Source organism: Tursiops truncatus, chromosome 7 (genome assembly GCF_011762595.2).
Source record: "Tursiops truncatus isolate mTurTru1 chromosome 7, mTurTru1.mat.Y, whole genome shotgun sequence".
Lineage (NCBI taxonomy): Eukaryota > Metazoa > Chordata > Mammalia > Artiodactyla > Delphinidae > Tursiops > Tursiops truncatus.
The window spans coordinates 107,559,218-107,581,657 of NC_047040.1; the positions used below are offsets into that span (position 1 = coordinate 107,559,218).

Sequence of the window (22,440 nt, forward strand, 5' to 3'; positions counted from 1 at the left end):
GCATTATTACTTGCAACGAGCAAGGAGAGCACCAGGGATCTTTCCCAAAGCAGTGTCTCTCCAAATAGCAAAATTGGGGACCTTTTAAGCTAAGGGTACGCGCATGTTCATGAAGGGGCTTGAGCAGAGGAGAACTCCGCATAGAATTGGGGCAAAGGTCGACAGAGTCTAAGCTTTAGTTGACTGAAGTCAGGAGGGTCAACGTCATCTTTCCATCCTCTACCTGGGTGGGGACCTTGGTTCCTGCAGAACTCAAAGACTGTATCAGATTTTGAGGCATATCCCTCGAGGAGGAACTAGGACTCTGTTTTATCATTGAACTATTGTTTCTTGACTGCTTTTCCTTTGTTCCTGCATTCCCTCACTTTCCTTAAGACCACTGATTACTGAGACCTGTTCAAGGACAAATGTTGTTTCCAGGCTTAGATCCCCAAATGACTCAGGCCAAAATGGCTTCTCTTATGTCAAGGAAGCCATGCCTGGTTCTCTTTCTCCAGGGACCCCCTACCCTCTCTGCTTACATCCCTTTTACACATAATCTCCTATAGCAACTTCCTATTTCCCACAAGAAAAAGCCCAAACTTGAGCTCCTTATTGGATCTCACTGTAATCTGACCCTACAGGGCAAACCTACCACGTGTGGAAATGCATTCTGTGTGGGCTGAGAACTCAGAGGCCCACAGGAAGTGGCCACCTCCCCTGGGAGCTCCGGTTTTGTTCCATTCTGTGCATGATGTATGCACTGGTACTCTGGGGCCTCGAGGGAAATCACAGGAAACTTCACACAAAGGCAGCCTGGGGATGAGTCGTGAAGGATGAGGGGTTCCAAGCCAACCATAATAACGCCTGATACCACAGATATGAGCCCGGGGCTGCCTTTGTGTGGCTGGATCCTCTACCAGGAATCACACTTCTCTGGGCCCGCATGCCTGACACCTGCTCTTCCTATGACACCCACAGGAGCTCCTTCCCACCCTGAAAACTTCCCTGGCCCACCCAAACCACCTCACTCCTGCCTTTATGCTGTCAGAGGACTGAGGATTTCTCTACCACTATAGGCATTCTGCGTTATTATTCAGAAGACTGTTGTTCAGATAAATGTCTGTCTCCCACCATGTAAGAGCAGGGACATGTTTTTATTCACTTTTAAATCCCCAGAGATTAATACAGAGGCTGCTGGAGACTTGACATGCTATGTAGGTTTGAGCGGAAAGAGAGGAAGAAAGGAGCGGGGGAGGGAAGGGAGGAGGACAGGCCCACACTCTGGCTCCAGTTGACTGGTCTCCTAGCCCTTTTGAAACAGGAGGGGAGGGAGCAGGGCACAAACTTTAAAAGAATGACGTAGCCCTTGAGGATATGGCATAAACTGGTTAGGAAAAACTAGGTCCAAGATGGTGAAAGATTCAACTTCTAGTCGACCTTGAGCCTCATTATACGCTTATTGTAATACATCAGCATCTAAATGACATGCTCACAGTTGCCATGACATGTCCGAGGCAGACCAGAAAAGGTCAAAAAGTGGGATGGTGGCCCATTCCTGGAAATCCCTGCCCCTTCCCTGAAATAGTTGGACTAATCCTGCCACTCATTAGCTTATAAAGTTACCCAACTCATAAAAACTAACCACCCTGTATTTCGGTGCCTCTCGCCTTCTGAGATGGTCCACACTCTGTCTGTGGAGTGTGCTTCTCCCTTGGCCGCTCTCACTTTCCTAGACAAACCCATGCCCTGGGGCCATCTCATCTTCTGAGCCGGACCACATTCTGTCTGTGGAATGTGTATCTCTCTAAATAAATCTACTTCTACTTCTATCACTTTGTCTCTCACTGAATTCTTTCTGTGTACAGACACAAAAGAACCTGCGCTTCATTAAGTCCTGAGACCAGGTGTGTGATCTCAATTAAAAGACAGTGGGTTCAAGTCCCAATCTGGGTTGTGAGGTTTCACTTTTACAAATTTGAGACCTTTTTGGCCAGGTATTAACATGTCAAAGCCTTCACACCTTAGTAACACTAAGTGTTGCATTTTTTCTTTTTTGATGACAAGGGGCAGACACTGCAGTCAAGTTCCTAGCTGCTAGGAGGAAGCCTGGGTAAGGAGGAAAGGGCAGCTTGCATGGGCCCTGGGAGTGCCCATGGAAACCCCTCCATGTCCTCCTGGCTCAGGGCTGCAGCAGGACTAGGTCAGATTAACTGCTTCTTATCCTGAGGGCAGAAAGGCTGTCACTGAACTGGAGGGGCCATAATCGGGTAGGGCTCTGGTGGGGATGTTCTCTGGTAAAAACCAAGGTGGCACAGAGAACATCTCAGTCTGGTCACCAGAGTTTCTGGAGAAGTACAAAACCGTTCATTCTTAAACTCTCTAGAATGTCAACTAGAGGACCTCACCCTGAAACATAGCTTCTTATATATGCCAGAGTGTCCAATCCGCCTTTTGGGTCAAGATCTCCTTTGTAAATTAAATGTTCAAGTAACATTTTCACCAGGACAGCTTAACATCAGGGTCCCACTGGAGCATGCTTTAAACCTACAAATGGCACTCATGGAAACCCTAGAAAAAGAGACAGAGCTCTTTCCCCCTGGGGTCTACAAAAAGGTAAGGCAAGAAGTGGGGGCTGATGGCACTCCAGGGAAGGCCAAATACGCAAGACCAATACAAATCCCGTGGGACACCTAATCTAAAACAATATCCTCTGAGACAAGAGACCCGCAAGGGAATTCAGCCACTTCTGTAGAAGTTTTTGAAAACAGGACTGATTAAACCTTGCAGATCCTCATATAAACCCTATCCTCTCAGTCAAAAAGTCAAACTCAGCAGAGTATCACTTTGTCCAACATTTGAGGGCTATTAATGAAGTAATCCAAGACTTACACCCTGTGGTGCCTAATCCACACACTGCTCACAGCTATTCTGGGAACATATGGCTGGTTCTTAGTCCTGGACTTGAAAGATGCTATTTTCTGCGTTCCTACTGCAGACTAATCACAGCAACCTTTTGCTTTTGAATGACAGGACCCAAAAACACAGGTAGCCCGACAGTATTGTTGGACAGTCCTGCCTCAAGGATTTAAGGATTCCCCTACTTTGAGCGGGGACCTTCAAGATGGCAGAGGAGTAAGATGTGGAGATCACCTTCCTCCCCACAAATACATCAAAAATACATCTACATGGGGAATAATTCCTACAGAACACCTAATGAACGCTGACATAAGACTTCTGACTTCCCCAAAGGCAAGAAACTATCCACGTACTTGGGTAGGGCAAAAGAAAAAAGGAAACACAGAGACAAAAGAATAGGGAAGGGACCTGCACCTCTGGGAGGGAGCTGTGAAGGAGGAAAAGTTTCCAAACACTAGGAAGCCCCTTCACTGGTGGAGACAGGGGTGTGGCAGGGGGGAAGCTTCAGAGCCACACAGGAGAGTGCAGCAACAGGGGTGCAGAGGGCAAACCAGAGAGATTCCTGCACAGAGGATCAGTACCAACCAGCACTCACCAGCTTGAGAGGCTTGTCTGCTCACCCACCAGGGCAGGTGGGGTCTGGGAGCTGAGGCTCGGGCTTCAGAGTTCAGATCCCAGGAGAGAACTGGCTGCATGAACACAGCCTGAAGGGGGCTAGTGCACCACATCTAGCTGGGACGGAGTCCAGGAAAAAGTCTGGACCTGCCTAAGAGGCAAGAGACCATTGTTTCGGGATGCACAAGGGGAGAGTATTCCTTCCTCGTCTGCCCACAGAAGGCAGAGCACCGCCTAAACATCTCCAAAGACAGGCACGAGCCACGGCTATCAGCTTGGATCCCAGAGACGGGCATGAAACCTAACGATGCTGATGCAGCCACCAATAATCCTGTGTGCAAGCACAGGTCATTATCCACACCCCACAGGAGCCTGTGCAACCCACCACTGCCAGGGTTCCATGACCCAGGGACAAGTTCCCTGGGAGAACACATGGTGCACCTCAGGCTGTTGCAACATCATGCCAGGCTCTGCCGCCACACACTCGCCTGAATTCCAATTATAACTACCGTTCCCCTCTCACCCACCCGCATAAGTGAGCCAGAGCCAGCTAATAAGCTGATGCTTTAACCCTGTCCTCTCTGGGCAGGAAAAGATGCCTGAGGGTGACCTACACGCAGAGGTGGGGCCAAAACCAAAGCTGAACCCCAGGAGCTGTGCGAACAAAGAAGAGAAAGAGAAATCTCTCCCAGCAGGCTCAGGAGCAGTGGATTAATTCCCCACAATCAACTTGGTGTACCCTGCATCTGTGGAATACTTGAATAGACAACAAATCATCCCAAAATTGACACGGTGGACTTGGGGTTTGCCGCCTGCAACTGATTTGTTTCTGCTTTTTATGCTTACCTTAGTATAGTTTTTAGAGCTTGTGATCATTTGTGGATTTGTTTATGGGTTTCGTTGCTCTCTTTTTTATTATTATTTTTTTTATAATTTTTTAAATTTATTATTTTTTTTTATTTCTTTATTTTTTTCTCCCTTTTCTTCGGAGCCGTGCGGCTGACAGGGTCTTGATGCTCTGGCCTGGTGTAAGGCCTGAGCCTCTGAGGTGAGAGAGCCAAGTTCACGACATTAGACAAGCAGAGGCCTCCCGGTTCCAGGTAATATCAATCAGCAAGAGCTCTCCCAGAGATCTCTGTCTCAACAATAAGACCCAGCTCCATCCAACAGCCAGCAAGCTCCAGTGCTATATTACCCATGTCAAAAAACTAGTAAGACAGGAGCACAACCCCACCCATTAGCAGAGAGTCTGCCTAAAATCATAATAAGTTCACAAACACCCCAAAACACGTTACTGGACATGGCCCTGCCCACCAGAAAGACAATATTCAGCCCCACCCACCAGAACACAGGCACCAGCCCCTCCACCAGGAAGCCTACAAAAGCTAATGAACCAAACTTACCCACTGGGGGCAGACACCAAAAAAAGAAACAGGAACTATGAACCTGTAGCCTGTGAAAAGGAGACCCCAAACACAGTAAGTTAAGCAAAATGAGAAGACAGAGAAATAAGCAGCAGATGAAGGAGCAAGGTACAAACCCAACAGACCAAACAAATGAAGAGGAAATAGGCAGTCTACCTGAAAAAGAATTCGGTGTAATGATAGTAAAGATGATCCTAAGTCTTGGAAATAGAATGGAGAAAATACAAGAAACATTTAGCAAGGACCTAGAAGAACTAAAGAGCAAACAAACAATGATGAACAAAGCACTAAATGAAATTAAAAATTCATTACAAGGAATCAATGGCAGAACAACTGAGGTGAAGAATGGATAAGTGACCTGAAAGATAAAATAGTGGAAATAGCAACCACAGAGCAGAATAAAGGAAAAAGAATGAAAAAAATTAGGACAGCCTCAGAGACATCTGGGACAACATTAAACCCACCAACATTTGAATTATAGGGGTCCCAGAAGAAGAAAAGAAAAAGAAAGGATCTGAGAAAATATTTGAAGAGATTATAGTTGAATAAATCCCTAACACGGGAAAGGCAATAGTCAATCAAGACCAGTAAGCACAGACAGTCCCATGCAGGATAAACCCAAGGAGAAACACGCCAAGACACATATTAATCACACTATCAAAAATTAGATACAAAGAAAAAATATTAAAAGCAACAATGGAAAAGCAACAAATATAATACAAGGGAATCCCCATAAGGTTAACAGCTGATCTTTCAGCAGAAACTCTGCAAGCCAGAAGCAAGTGGCAAGACATATTTAAAGTGATGAAAGGGAAAAACCTACAAACAAGATTACTCTACACTGCAAGGATCTCATGCAGATTCGACAGAGAAATTAAAACCATTACAGACAAGCAAAAGTTAAGAAAATTCAGCACCACAAAACCAGCTTTACAATAAATGCTAAAGGAAATTCTCTAGGCAGGAAACCCAGGAGAAAGAACAGACCTACAATAACAAACCCAAAACAATTAAGAAAATGGCAGTAGGAACATACATATTGAAAATTACCTAAAATGTAGATGGATTAAATGCCCCAACCGTAAGACATAGACTGGCTGAATGGATACAAAAACAAGACCCATATATATGCTGTCTACAAGAGACCCACTTCAGAAATACAGACATATACAGACTCAAAGTGAGGGAATAGAAAAAGAAATTACATGCAAATGGAAATCAAAAGAAAGCTGGAGTAGCAATACTCACATCAGATAAAATAAACTATAAAATAAAGAATGTTAAGAGACACAAAGAAGGACATCACACAATGATCAAAGGATCAATCCAAAAGACATAACAATTGTAAATATTTATGCACCGAATATAGGAGCTCCTCAATACATAAGGCAAATGCTAACAGCCATAAAAGGGAAATGGACAGTAACACAATAATAGTAGGGGAATTTAATACCCACGTTTACAAATGGACTGCTCATCCAAAATGAAACAAAACAAAGAAACACGAGCTTTAAATGACACATTAGACAAGACGGACTTAACTGGTATTTATAGGACATTCTGCCCAAAAACAACAGCATACACTTTCTTCTCAAGTGCTCATGGAATATTCTCCATGATAGATCATTTTTTGGGTCACAAATCAAGCCTGGGTAAATTTAAGAAAATTGAAACTGTATCAATATCTTTTCTGACCACAATGTTATGAGACTAGATATCAATTACAGGAAAAAATCTGTAAAAAATACAACACATGGAGGCTAAACAATACACTACTTAATAACGAAGAGGTCACTGAAGAAATCAAAGAGGAAATCAAAAAATACCTAGAAATGAATGACAATGAAAACACGGCGACCCAAAACCTATGGGATGCAGCAAAGCAGTTCTAAGAGGGAAGTTTATAGCAATACAGTCCTACCTTAAGAAAGAAGAAACATCTCAAATAAACAACCTAACCTTATATCTAAAGCAATTAGAGAAAGAAGAACAAAAAACCCAAAGTTAGCAGAAGGAAAGAAGCATAAAGATCAGATCAGAAATAAAACAAAAAGAAATGAAGGAAACGATAGCAAAGCTCAATAAAGCTAAAAGCTGCTTCTTTGAGAAGATAAACAAAATTGATAAACCATTAGCCAGACTCATCAAGAAAAAAAGGGAGAAGACTCAAATCAATAGAATTAGAAATGAAAAAGGGGAGGTAACAACTGACACTGCAGAAATACAAAGGACCATGAGAGATTACTACAAGCAACTATATGCCAATAAAATGGACAACCTGAAAGAAATGGAAAAATTCTTAGAAATGCACAACCTTCCGAGATTGAACCAGGAAGAAATAGAAAATATGAACAGACCAATCACAAGCACTGAAATTGAAACTGTGATTAAAAATCTTCCAACAAACAAAATCCCAGGACCAGACGACTTCACAGGTGAATTCTATCAAACATTTAGAGAAGAGCTAACATCTATCCTTCTCAAACTCTTCCAAAATATAGCAGATGAAGGCACACTCCCAAACTCATTCTACGAGGCCACCATCACCCTGATACCAAAACCAGACAAAGATGTCACACAAAAAGAAAACTACAGGCCAATATCACTGAAGAACATAGATGCAAAAATCCTCAACAAAATACTAGCAAACAGAATTCAACAGCACATTAAAAGGATTATACACTGTGATCAAGTGGGGATTATCCCAGGAATGCAAGGATTCTTCAATATATACAAACCAATCAATGTGGTACACCATATTAACAAATTGAAGGAGAAAAACCATATGATCATCTCAATAGATGCAGAGAAAGCATTTGACAAAATTCAACACCAATTTATGATAAAAACCCTGCAGAAAGTAGGCATAGAGGGAACTTTCCCCAACATAATAAAGGCCACATATGACAAACCCACAGCCAATATTGTCCTCAATGGTGAAAAACTGAAAACATTTCCACTAAGATCAGGAACAAGACAAGGTTGCCCACTCTCACCACTATTATTCATCATAGTTTTGGAAGTTTTAGCCACAGCAATCAGAGAAGAAAAGGAAATAAAAGTAATCCAAATCAAAAAAGAAGAAGTAAAGCTGTCACTGTTTGCAAATGACATGATACTATACATAGAGAATCCTAAAGATGCTACCAGAAAACTACTAGAGCTAATGAATGATTTGGTAAAGTAGCAGGATACAAAATTAATGCACAGAAATCTCTTCCATTCTTATGCACTAATAATGAATAATCTGAAAGAGAAATTAAGGAGACACTCCCATTTACCACTGCAACAAAAAGAATAAAATACTTAGGAATAAACCTACCTAAGGAGACAAAAGACCTGTATGCAGAAAACTATAAGACACTAATGAAAGAAATTAAAGATGATACAAACAGATGGAGAGATATACCATGTTCTTGGACTGGAAGAATCAACATTGTGAAAATGACTATACTACACAAAGCAATCTACAGATTCAGTGCAAGCCCTATCAAACTACCAATGGCATTTTTCACAGAACTAGAACAACAAATTTCACAATTTGTATGGAAACACAAAAGACCCTAAATAGCTACAGCAATATTGAGAAAGAAGAACGGAGCTGGAGGAATCAGGCTCCTGGACTTCAGACTATAATACAAAGCTACAGTAATCAAGACAGTATGGTACTGCCAGAAAAACAGAAATATAGATCAATGGAACAGGATAGAAAGCCCAGAGATAATCCTATGCACATATGGTCACCTTACCTTTGATAAAGGAGGCAAGAATATACAATGGAGAAAAGACAGCTTCTTCAATAAGTGGTGCTAGGAAAACTGGACAGCTACATGTAATAGAATGAAGTGCACACACTTCCTAACACCATACACAAAAATACACTCAAAATGGATTAAAGACCTAATTGTAAGGCCAGATATTCTAAAACTCTTAGAGGAAAGCATGGGAAGAACGCTCTTTGACATAAATCACAGCAAGATCCTCTTTGACCCACCTCCTACAGAAATGGAAATAAAATCAAAAATTAACAAATGGGATCTAATTAAACTTAAAAGCTGTTGCACAGCAAAGGAAACCATAAACAAGATGAAAAGACAACCCTCAGAATGGGAGAAAATATTTGCAAACGAAGCAACTGACAACAGATTAATCTCTAAAATACACAAGCAGCTCATGTAATTCAATATCAAAAACACAAAAAAACCAATCCAAAAATGGGCAGAAGACCTAAATAGACATTTCTCCAAAGAAGATATACAGATTGCCAACAACCACATGAAAGGATGGTCAATATCACTAATCATTAGGGAAATGTAAGTCAAAACTACAAAGAGGTATCACCTCACACTGGTCAGAATGGCCATCATCAAGAAATCTACAAACAGTAAATGCTGGAGAGGGTGTGGAGAAAAGGGAACCCTCTTTCGCTGTTGGTGGGAATGTAAACTGATACAGCGACTATAGAGAACAGTATGGAGGTCCCTTAAAAACCAAAAATAGAACTACCATATGACCCAGCAATCCTACTACTGGTCATATACCCTGAGAAAACCATAATTCAAAAAGAGTCATGTACCACAGTGCTCATTGCAGCTCTATTTACAATAGCCAGGACATGGAAACAACCTAAGTGTTCATCTTCAGATGAATGGAAAAAGAAGATGTGGCACATATATACAATGGAATATTACTCAGCCATAAAAAGAAATGAAATTGAGTTATTTGTAGTGAGGTGGATGGACCTAGAGTCTGTCATACAGAGTGAAGTAAGTCAGAAAGAGAAAAACAAATACCGTATGCTAACACATATATATGGAATATTAAAAAAAAAAAAAGAATGGTTCTAATGAACGTAGGGGCAGGACAGGAATAAAGACGCAGATGTAGAGAATGGACCTGAGGACACAGGGAGGGGGAGTGTAAGCTGGGATGAAGTGAGAGAGTGGCATGGACATATATACACTACCAAATGTAAAATAGATAGCTAGTGGGAAGCAGCCGCATAGCACAGAGAGATCAGCTTGGTGCTTTGTGACCACCTAGAGGGGTGGGATAGGGAGAGTGGGAGGGAGACACAAGAGGGAGGGGATATGGGGATATATATATATACACATATAGTTTAATCACTTTTATATACAGCAGAAAGTAACACAATATTGTAAAACAATTATACTCCAATAAAGATCCTAAATAAAAAAGTATTCCTGCACCTTGTTTGGGGAGATGTTGGCTAAAGGCCTTAGAAACTTAATATTGGACGAAGGACTCTTGCTCCACTATGTGGATGACTTGCTCATAGCGAGCCCTACATATGATAAATGTCTACAAAATACCATCAGAACCCTGAATTATTTAGCTAATTGTGGATATAATGTCCCCAGAAAAAGACCCAGATATGCAAACAGCAAATCTCTTATCTGGGCTTTGTCCTCTCCCAAGGATAGCGGGATCTTTTGCCTGACAGAAAGCAGGTAATTGCAGGCTAGAGTGCCAAACAGCCTTTGAAACAATAAAAAAGAAGTTAGTCTCATCACCGGCTTTGGGACTACCGGACTTAAAGACACCATTCAAAGTGTATGTCCATGAGAGACAAGGCATAAGCCTTGGGGTGTTAATTCAAACTCTGGGGAATATCCTTCCACCCACTGCCTACTTCTCAAAACAACTATAACAGACTGTTAAGGGGTGGCCTCCTTTCCTTCGAGCTGTACAGCTACTTGGGATATACTTCAGGAAGGTGAGACGTTTACCCTGGGGCAAACCACCACTGTGAGCACTGTGTATGTTCCCCACGTGTCCTTTCTTTGCTGGAGCAGAAAGCCGGCTATCAGCTGACTTCCTGGAGAATGGGAAAGTACCAAGCCATTCTCCTGGACAATCCCAACATAAGACTTCAAGTCCCTCAGCCCTAAATCCAGCCACATTGCTCCCAATGGCTGCGGCAAAATCCTCAGAGCCTGACTCCTATACATCATCGAGCTACTGTATCCTAGCAGACCGGACACAACGGACCAACCCTGGGCTGAGCCAGATATGTAATTGTTCACCGATGGAAGCAGCTTCATGAACCAAGGTAGGCAACGTGTCGGGTACGCGGTGGTAACGCTTAAAAGGATCGTTGAAGCAAAAGCCCTGCCCCCAGGAAGCTCAGCTCAGAAGGCAGAAATCATTGCTCTGACAAGAGCCCTGCTCCTTGCTAAAGGGAAGTGAGTAAATATATACACAGATTCCCACTATGCATTCTCTTTGGTGCATGCTCAGGGAGCGATCTGGAAAGAAATGGGGCTTCTCACTTCAAACAATAAAGACATAAAACATGCTTCTGAAATCCTGTCACTATTAGAAGCAGTCCATAAGCCCTCACAAATGGCTGTAATGCACTGCCCAGGCCACCAGAAGGGCGAGACTCATATAATAAAAGGCAATTGATTAGCTGACCAAGCTGCAAAGAAAGCCGCAAAGGAAGGTGATTATCAAGCCATGGTTGGGTCACTTCTCCCACAGATCGACTTGTCAAAATATCAGCCAGTGTATTCAGAAAAGGACAAGGAGAGGACCAAAGAGTGGGGTTGCACTTCGACCATGACTCACCTGGCTGGAAATGTAATGCACAAGGAACTGTTTTGATTCCTGAGGCCCTCTTGGACACTGTGCTGAAGCACATTCATGACAGTACACATTACGGGAGAGATGCCTGCAATGGATTCCAAAGTATATACTTGGACCTCACCTACAAAAGACCATCCAGTGAGTCACACGGAATGGCATGATTTGTGCTAAAAATAACCCCAAAGCTTCTGTCAGACCTTCCCAGATGGGGACCCAGCACAAAGGGACCTGCCCCACCGAGGACTGGCAAATAGACTTTACTCAAATGCCTCGAGTTGCAGGAAACTTCAGATACCTGCTGGTGTGTGGACACTTTTTCAGGATGGGTGGAAGCATATCCCACACAAACAGAAAAGGCCTCCAAACAGGTTAAAGTCCTCCTTAAGGAAATTATTTCCTGGTTTGGACTGCCTGACACCCTTCAGAGTGATAATGGACCTGCTCTTTTCTCTAGCATAACTCCAAAAGTGTGTAAAGTGCTGCAAATTGATTAGAAGTCACATTCACCCTGGAGACCACAATCAACAGGAAAAAGTGAGAAAATGTATCATACATTGAAAAGGAGCGTTGCTAAAACATGGCAAGAAGTTAATTTAACTTGGGATAAGGCGTTGCCAGTTGCCCTGCTATGGATCAGAGTGGCTCCCAGAAGCAGGCTTAAATTAATCCCCTTTGAAATATCGTATGGCAGGCCATTCCAGGTGTCTGCCTGGACAGGGGAATCTGTAAATGCTCCGAAAGACCTAGCTGTTTCTAATTATGTTAAAGCTTCAGGCACTATGCTAACCTCTGTTCATGAGTTTGCTTCCAGCAGATCTGCCTATCCAACTGAAGTACCCTACATCATTTCTGACCCGGAGATCAAGTCCTCCTTAAAACCTGGAGAGAATAAAGGCCTGGGCACCAGCTGACTGCAAGGTGGACAGGACCACATGTGGTATTACTCTCCATGCATTCATCTGTCAGATAGGCTGGGATAAAGCCTTGGATTCATCACACTTGCATTAAACCTGCACCACCATCATCTAAAATGACACAACTCCTGAGAGGCTTGGAGAGCAGTGGGTTTGTGAACCCTTAGAAGACCTAAGGTTGCTCTTCAAAAGTGATAGGTGTTGAGACTGCAATTTCTTTACAGCTTGAGAAGGGTAGGTCAATCCTGTTCTACTGAACAACAGAGCATCAGGTTCAAATAATTGAGAGTTGTACTATTTACTAAAAACTATGTAACTGAGCAGGACCCTATGGGGCCTTCCTGGGACAGACCTTCCCCCATGTCCCCTGCTTTAGCTGCTCTCTGAAGTACATAGATAATAGTATTTGATGCAAATTTCCTGAGTTGTTTTGCAGATGTGAAAACCCCTCACCAAATGGAAGATATTAACTACTTGATGACCAGAAGCACATAACCCCCAGGCTTCCTGGAGCCTAAAGACTGATAAAGTTAACCCCTTTGACACCACCCTGCTGCCTTACCATCAGCCAATCAGAGAACTGTTCACGATCTGATCACCCCCTCAACCTGGCTTTTAAAAATGCTTTGCTGAAACCCTTCGGGGAGCTCAAGGCTTTTTAAGGCATGAGCCACTTTTTATCCTTGCATGGTCTTGCAATAAACCTTTCTCTGCTCCAAACTCTGATGTTTCAGTTTGTTTGGCCTCACTGTGTGTCCAGCACATGAACTTGCATTAACAATTCTAAGAATTATCCCCTGCCCAAGGCTGATCAGTTGCATTCTACAATCACCCCTCATTACCCCTACACAGCAGGAAGTAACCAAGAGTGGTCATCGTCCCTTTTCCCCACATTGTGGAATGGACATTGACAGTGGGGAATTGTAACAGGGAAGAGGGAAATCTGACTCCATGTTGGATCTGTTTCTTTTACTTTAACCTTTGCTTTATGTTGCTTTTGTTATTATAAATCACTAAAATGATGCTGTCTATAGCTGTAAGCATACATAATGACCTGTCACAGGGAACCCTGCCCAACTATGAATGGCTGCAGAAAAGAAGAGACTAACACATCCCCTCCCTGATGAGGGCCAAGAAAGGAGATATCTTACAAGACTAATGGCCTTTTACTTTACTTCCTCACCACCTCTCCCTCTCTGTTCTATAAGAGAAACTGGTATCCAGCCTCCAATCAGATGGTTTCTGGGGACACTAGTCTGCCATCTTCTCTGTCTGCCATCTTTCCGAATAAAATCATATTCCTTGCCTCAACACCTCATCTCCCAATTTATTGACATGTCGTGCAGCAAGCAGAGTGAGCTTGGACTCAGTAAGAGCCCAAGTCACATCTCAGCTGGTTTGTTGGTCTCCTGGATCCCAGCTCCCTAGAAGGTCACAACATGGGAAGGTTACTCAGGGTAGGAACTGCCGCTCCCTCGTCTGTGTCCTTGTCTCATCTTCATTGCAGCCCCAGGACTCAAGCCGTGTTTCCTCAGTTTTGGAGATGAGGTAACTGTGATTAACAGTAGCAAAGTGGCCTGCCCAAGAGCACTCAGCCAGTGCTGGCAGAGAGATCCCTAGGGGCCAGGCTGCAAGGACCCTGCATCTACTCTGCAGGAGCCAGAGGACTCCCTGGGAGGGAGACGCACCCTCTCCAGACCCTTTCCTGCCTGGTTGAAGAGCTACCTCCTCACCACGGCCTCCCCACAGCTTAGAATCCCTCCCTTAGCAAAGAAGGGGCTGCTGTGAACAGCTCACATCACGGGCTGGGCCACGCACCCTAACTGTCGAGCTTCAAGCGGGATAACCGTTTATTCTGCAAAGTGAAGCTTGACTTACCTGAGGGGTTCTTCACTGAGTGTGGTCCTGGCTGGGGTCATTCATGTGGCTCCACTCAGCTGGGAGCCCAGGTGGGCAGGAACATTCTAGATGACTTCATCCACATGTCTGATGCCTCTGCAGAGGTGGCTGGGGCTCTTGTAGCCATCTGGCTCCCTCTGTTCATGGAATCTCAGCATTTATACTCCAGACCAAGATTCACTACATGGCAACTGGGTCCCAAGAAGGAAAACGCAGAGACTGCAAGGCCTGTTAACCTGGGTTTGGACATTACGTGGTGTTCCTTCCATCAGTTATATTGGTTAAAGCAGGTCACAAGCCTGGCCGAGATTCAAGGGATGGGGCCCAGCCTTCACACTCCTGAGGAATGGGGTAGAAACGGGAGGGATTGTTGGTGGCCAGCTTTGAAGAGACATTCCCAGCCAGATGAGGGTAGGGTGACTGACCTTATGTTTAAAAAGAAAATGTCCTTATCAACAAAATATGCATATTCACATGTTTACAAGTGAAATGACTTAATGTTTGGGGTCTGCTTTACAACCATCCAGGAAAAATGTGAAAGACATGAAACAGGGTTGGCAAATATCAAGAATCATGAAAAAAATCGTTGATGGGCATAGGGGGTTCATTATACTTTCTATTTCTGTAAATGTTTAAAAATTTTCCACTATAAGGTGCAAAAAAAATCCAGCAAACAAGTAAAGCTGAAGAGGTTGGGAGGTAGGAGGCAGTGTCTCTACAGTGCAGTGGACTCAAGGGGGGCTGAACTGGGTCACCTCCCTGGCTTCTCCCACCTCTAATGGGGGGAGGGCATCCCACCAGCAGCCCAAAGAGTTCAGGAGAAAGAGGAAGGGGTTGCAAGCCTTGGGTACATTCAACAAGGGTGGGGGCATTCATGAGGAGAGGAGCGGGGGGGTGGGCGGGCAGCAGGAGAGTGACACCCACCTCACCCCCACCTCCCGTCACCTCATGCCCTGCTCCAATCTCTCCATCCTCCTGGGCATCAACCCGCCGGGCCCACAGGCAGCCATCCCATTCTATTCTGCCCACCCTTGTGCTTCTGAGCTTGAGGCAGCCTCTGTGCACCTGAACAGCTCATCTCAGCTCTCTGCCAGCTCATCTCAGGAGAAACCTGTAGCCCCGACACCCGATCCCCAGGTCCTGGTTCCCACACAAGGTCCCTGCAGACAGCTATGGTCAGTGAAAAAAACATTTGTTTTCTAAAAATGCCACATGATGTCAAGCCCTCTCCTGGGCCTCATGGATGCAGCAGTGAATAGTGGTCTCTGCTGTCATGGATCTTATATTTAGGGACACAAGATGAGCTTACGGAAGAAGCAACGTCTGATGGGAACCAAGGGTGACCAACTCCTGGAGGTCAAGCATTCAGGGTCCTCTCCACTGAGATCTTCCCAGTTCCTCCTCTTTTGTTTCCAAACCACAAGACCCTCCATGTCCTGTAAAGTATGTGTGTGCACGTCTGTGTGCGCATGTGTGTGCAAGAATGTATGTACATATGTGTGCAACTGTGTGTGTGCATGTGTGCACACGTGTGCGTGTGTGTGTGCATGCGTGCATGTGCATGCGTGTGTGCCTCTATTGTCACTGCTGGTGCCGTTTTGTTTCCCTAAGCGGGCATGAGGCTGAGGGGCAGGAAAGAGCAGCGGAGGTGGAGAGAGCCATTGGTTCTCTCCATCATTTATTCTTGTAAAGTTGCCAAGGCTCTCCTGGGTCCTGAGACTACGGAGGGGAAATCGTGGCCACTGTCTTGTCAGAACTGACAGCTCTTGGCTGCTGACTCCAAGCTGGGGTTTTCTGCCTTTTCCAGAGAAAATATCCTCTTCCTCTGACGCTCACTTTGTTCTTTGAATTCACATACAAAGCCTTTCACCAGTGAAGAGAAAAGCAAAACTCTCCAGGGAGAGAAAGCCGACACCCACCTGGAGATAGCTGGCGTGCAAAGCCCTGAACATCTGGCCGTGGAGTCAGAAAGACTGTTCCTCACTGGCCAAACCACCTTGGGAGAACTGTTAAACCTCTCTGAGGCATATTTTCCTCACTTCCAGAACAGGGTGTTGTCAGAGTTGGATGAGGTCATGTCTTAGAGAGCTAGGAGCTGAGGGGTCCTCAGATGTTACCAGTTCCTCCCATCCTGGCCCAACCCTGGTCTCAGCTACCCTTCCTGCCTCATCTTTTCTTCTGCAAAGCAGGGTTTACTCTCCTGCCCCAGAGCCCCACCCATCTGAGAAGCCCAGAAGACACACACGGCCCAGACCCTCAGTGAAAGTGGCCAGCATGGACCAGTTCTAGAAGCCCAGCATGCACTGCCATCTGGAGGGGGCACTTCCAAAAATGCAGACATTGGAAACAGTGCATGATTCTAAACAGGTCCCATTAAGCGCATGGCTAATAAGAAACCCTTGCTCTGGGTGCTGGTTTTGCTTCCCTTTTTCCATTAGGGCCAGAAAAGCTTTGTTCTACAAAGGATCTAAAGTGAGTTTCTTGAGTAAAGGGTTTTCTTTCCCTTGAGAGCCACGGGATTCAACAGGATGAAGTGGAGCCAGAGAGGGGAACCGCAGGACATCTGTGAAAAGTACAGAGACTGTCAATGGGGAGACCTTTCGTAGAACTCACAATGTTCAAAATCATGCCTGTATCTTCGACTGCTGCTCCAATCCCTCCACCCCAACCCCAACCCCAACCCCAGGGTGAGCAGAAACTCACACAGAGCCCCTTAGCAGAGAAGCTGGGGGACCTCGACACAGTGCCTTGCACTATGAGAGCTGGGAGGGTGATGGAGGAGCCAGGAAGGAAGAATCAGACAGCCCACCCCAGGAAGGACTTGCCTTCTAAAGTTTCCCTCCCAAGAAAAATGGAAGACTGACAAGGCATTTTGCCAGCAGGGGCCAAGCATGGGCAGGACAGATGCTGGTTGAGACTCTGGTCTCTCAAGCCAGACCCAGCACTGCCACTTACTAGCTGTGTGACCTTGGGTAAGTTACACAACATCTCTGTTCCTGGGTTTCTTCACGTGTAAAATAACAGATTTAGATATATGAATACAAGCACAGCATCTAGGTAACCATTATCGCAATTTCAGAGTCAAGGGGCAGGAGAAGTTATAATCTAGGAGCTCCTGTGAGCTGCCTCATTCTCTTCCTATGAGCCATCCATTACGGATTCCAGGAGAAGCTGGGTCCAAAACTGGGTTCTAGACTGACCCTTCCTGGAAGAAGAAAGGTGAAAAACGGCTGGGGATACCACCAAGCCAGCATGCCAGGGGACTCAGTTTGGTCAAACAGAATTTAAAACTGACATCCCTGGGGGGAAATGCCTAATTCAGACCCACATGGAACAAGCAGGGTGTCTGAGGTCACAGGAAGGGAGTGGGCAGGGCCGGAGGAGGGTGTGCTGCTGTGTGCTGAGTCCTCCCAGAAGGACCGTCTCAGGAGGAAGGACAGGGAGGACAGTAGCCGTGAGCATGTCTAGGAGCCCCAGCTTGAGGCAGTGAGGGGTGTGGTCACCCCAGGCCCCAAAAGAGGCCATCTGGCTGCCATTTCTGGCTTCACCACATGGCCTTGGGCTCAGGACAGCACCCTGGAAAGCTGGAGGAGATAAACATACACAAATTATAGAGCTGTGGAGATTAGTGACGAAACATAGACTTACAGCAGTGCCTCCTGCTAGGTGAGATGGATCGGTAGCTGCTGTTATTTGTATGATTTGTCTGTTGGTTAGGTTTGGTGATAGATTTTCTCATCACAGGAAAGTCAGGCTATGGGTGGAAGAATTTTCTTATCCTCACGTCTCTTTTCCTCCCCTTTTCCTGAAGACAGTGTGACCCCGTGAGGAGCGCCAGGGGCATTTATAGCCCATCTTGGGGACATGGACACCGCAGAGACCTGAAGACCCAGACAGAGAGGGTGCACCTGCCTGAGGACCAAAGGGAAGTCCCCATCACCACTGCCTCCTCCAGGCAGTAACGCCTTCTTGCCTGTTTACCCAATGCCAGGCCCTGTATGCCAGCTGCTGTACCATACTGTTGTACTTTTAAAGATCCTGTAAGATTAAAAATATTTTCTTTATTTTTTGTGTTTGTTTCTTACATATCATTTGTGTGATATGTACTATTACAGTACAGTACTATATAGCCGATTGTGTTAGTTGGGTACCTAGGCTAACTTTGTTGCACTTATGAATGCACTCTCGGAATAGAACACGTTCATGTGTAGGTCCTGTATTGAGTTTTCAAATGAGCATCACAGTGGCGGTGGCACGCTGGGTTGTGGGCTTGAAATAGGAACACTTCAGAGAAATCAGGGTGGTGGGAGAGGAGGATGAGCTCACCTCCCCGTCACAAACACATCAAAAATACAACTACATGGTAAATAACTCTCACTGAAATCAACATGAAACTTAGCAAGACAACTCTTCTACAACCAAGCCTATATGTAAAGATCCACATGGGGCTTCCGTGGTGGCGCTAGTGGTTGAGAGTCCACCTGCTGATGCAGGGGACGCAGGTTCGTGCCCCGGTCCGGGAGGATCCTACATGCCGCAGAGCAGGCTGGGCCCGTGAACCATGGCCGCTGGGCCTGCATGTCCGGAACCTGTGCTCCGCAATGGGAGAGGCCACAACAGCAAGCAGCCCGCATACCGCAAAAAAAAAAAAAGGATCCACATGAAAGCTGGTAGGAAGGGTGGAGAAGCATACCCCTGGTGAGGGACCCAGAAGAGGAGAGGATACCACTGGTGCTGGGATCCTCCCTGCGGAGTGAGGGGTCTGAGCCACATATAAGGCACCCCAGCCCAGGGTTTAACACTGGCAAGATAAGCTCCTTAGCTGGTTTGAGAAGAACCTGTAAGAAACTGAGACTCAGCTCTTGAAGAGCACACACACAGACTTGCTCACTTCCAGTCATGGCATGGAGGCAGCAGATGAAAAACTGCCTGGGGCTCTGGCTGGCTTGCCAGGATCACCCCAGTGCACCCCCCAGCTCATACCAGCCTCCTGTTCCAGCCCCTCTAGCTCCAGAGCTGCTCTCTGCTAGGGCAAAGGCTGCCATCACCTATAAGAGTGTGCCCATTTGGAGGGAACAGAGCCAGCTTGGACCCCAGCCTCTGACCAGGGTGGAGACAGCCATCGCCAGTGCACATGTCCCTGCCCACCTCTGGGAGGAAGGAAACTAGCTCCAGCGCAGAGACTGACATCACTGGCAGGAGTGAAACCAGCTCAATAGTGTGGCCCCAACCTCTCCAGCCCTGACCCAGCCTCTAACCAAGGCACACACACCAACTAAAAAAGTGAAACCAATGTAGAAGTGCAGCCCCAAGCCCTCAGGCCCTGGCCATAACCCAAACCAAGGCAGAGACTGTCATCACAGTCAGCAGAAAATCAACTCCCTCAGGGCTCCTGCTGCAATGCCTTGGGCCCTGACCCCACCCCCGATAGGGTAATCACAGCCACTGAGCATAGCAGAAGCCCAGCTCATACCTGCATCTGGCTCTAGTCCCTCTAAGTCCAGCCTTACCTCCCACCAAGGTAATGACTACAAGCACACCCCAAGGGAAGATACATGCTGTGCCCACTTCAGACCCAGCTCTCCCTTCAAAGCCACTGGTCACGTGCAGACCACACAGGGATGCTCCCACATAAGGACACACATGCAAGACCAGGAAAGGTGACTGTTTCATCTAATTTCATAGAGACAGGGAGAGTTAAACAAAATAATATAGAAGAATACGTTTCAAATGAAAGAACAAGAAAACGGACCTGAAAAAAAAACAATCCCTAGCGAAACAGAGATAAAAAATTAACCTGATAAAGAGCTCAAAGTGATAAGAAGAAGAAGAATGTTAACTGAACTGGGGAAAAGAATAGATGAACACAGTGACAATTTTAATAAACCACTAGAGAATAATTTAAAAAACAGAGATGAAGAATAAAATAACTAAAATGAAATATACACTAGAAGGAATTAACACCAGATTAAGTGGTACAGAAAAATGCATAAGTGATCTGGAAGATAGAATAATGGAAATTGCCCATTTAGAACAATGCAAACAAAACCAAATTTTAAAAAATAAGGATAGTTTAAGGGACCACTGGGACAACATCAGGTGTACTGATATTCACATTATAGGGGTCCCAGAAGGTGGAGAGAGAGAGAAAGGGGTAAAAATGTATTTGATGAAATTATGGCTGAAAATTTTTCCTAAGCCTGAAGAAGGAAACAGATTTTCAGGTACAGAAAACACAAAAGATCCCAAACAAGATGAACCCAAGAGTCCCACAGCAAGACATATCATACTTCAAATGGCAAAAGTTAAAGGGAGAATTCTAAAGGCAGCAAGAAAAAAACAAAGAGTCATAAACAAGCCCATAAGGCTATCAGCTGATTTTCTGCAGAAATATTGCAGGCCAGAAAGGAGTGGCATGATAGATTCAAGTCCTGAAAGGGAAACACCTACAACCAAGACTACTCTACAGTAAGTCCCCTACATACGAACAAGTTCCATTCTGAGAGCCCGTCCTTAAGTCCAATTTGTTCGTAAATCCAACAAAGTTAGCCTAGGTACCCAACTAATACAATCAGCTATGTAGTACTGTACTGTAATAGGTTTATAATACTTTTCACACAAATAGTATGTAAGAAACAAACACAAAGTAATAATAAAGAGAACATTTTTAATCTTACAGTATAGTACCTTGGAAAGTGTGGTAGTACAGTACAACTGCTGGCATCCAGGGGCTGGAATCAAGTGAACAGGCAGGAAGAGTTACTGACTGGAGGAGGGAGAGGAGGTGGGAGATGGTAGAGCTGAAGGATCCCCAGCAATAGGAGACGGAGGGCAAGATGCAATGTCACTCACGCCTGACGTGGATGGCACAGGATCTGGGTCCTTGCTGGATTCACTTCTATCTACCCTCTTGAAGAAATGATCCAATGATGTCTGGGTAGTAGCTCTTTTTTTCTCATCATAGATGACACAGTAGCACTGGTTTGCACTCTGAACAGCTGCTGTAACCTTTGTGTATCGTTCTGTGTTTGGGTCCTGTGCCTCAAAAACTAACAGTACCTCCTCAAATAAAGAAAACCCCCATGTCATTTCCTGTGTTGTGAATCTCTTTGGTTCTTCAGTTACTTCTTCTTCCTCTTGTCACTCTTCGTCCTTTCTCTGGGCCTCCAATTCCATCAGGTCTTCATTAGTAAGCTCCTCGTGTTGCACAGCAAGGAGTTCAATGAAATTGTCTTCTTGCAGATCTAGATCCAGCTTCTTGCTGAGGGTCACTAAGTTGCTAAGCCTCTTTGGACTCCTCATCCACCTTCTCAAATCCACAAAAATCATGAACAAACTGCATGCAAAAGTTCTTCTGGGGCTTCCCTGGTGGCGCAGTGGTTGAGAGTCCGACTGCCGATGCAGGGGACACGGGTTCGTGCCCCAGTCCAGGAAGATCCCACATGCCGCGGAGCGGCTGGGCCCGTGAGCCATGGCTGCTGAGCCTGCGCGTCCGGAGCCTGTGCTCCGCAACGGGAGAGGCCACAACAGTGAGAGGCCCGCATGCCGCAAAAAAAAAAAAAACAAAAAACAAAAAAAAAACAACCCAATCAAAACATGGGCAGAAGACATTTTTCCAAAGCAGACATACAGATAGAAAACAAGCACAGGAATAGATACTCAACATCACTAACCATGAGGAAATGCAAATCAAAACCACAATGAACTATTACCTCACACCTGTCAAAATGGTCTTGTCAGAAAGACAACAAATAACAAATGTTGGTGAGGATGTGGAGAAAAGAGAACCCTAGTGCACTGTTGGTGGGAATGCAAACTGGTACAGCCACTATGAAAAGAGTATGGAGGTTCCTCAAAAAACTAAAAATAGAATTACTGTATGATTTAGCAATTCCATTTCTGGGTATATATCTGAAGAAAACAGAAACCCCCTTTTTTTTTTTTTTTTTTTTTGTGGTACGCGGGCCTCTCACTGCTGTGGCCTCTCCCATTGTGGAGCACAGGCTCTGAATGCACAGGCTCAGCGGCCACGGCTCACGGGCCCAGCTGCTCCACGGCACGTGGGATCCTCCCGGACCAGG

At 45.2% G+C, this 22,440-nt stretch overlaps 1 long non-coding RNA gene across 2 annotated transcripts in view; it reads right to left on the minus strand.

Moving 5' to 3' along the window:
• The window catches only part of LOC109549412 (uncharacterized), a 30,865-nt gene extending 8,841 nt beyond the window's left edge, over positions 1-22,024 (minus strand). The window contains exons 1-2 of one of the 2 annotated variants that reach the window (XR_012333162.1): positions 21,212-22,024; positions 14,339-18,240 (exon numbers count right to left, since the gene is read on the minus strand). This is a non-coding gene — a long non-coding RNA (uncharacterized lncRNA). Of the gene's footprint in view, positions 1-14,338; positions 18,241-21,211 lie in introns of those variants that run through there. The other variant, XR_012333163.1, reaches the window with a different exon arrangement.
• Between the last annotated feature and the right edge of the window lie 416 nt (positions 22,025-22,440).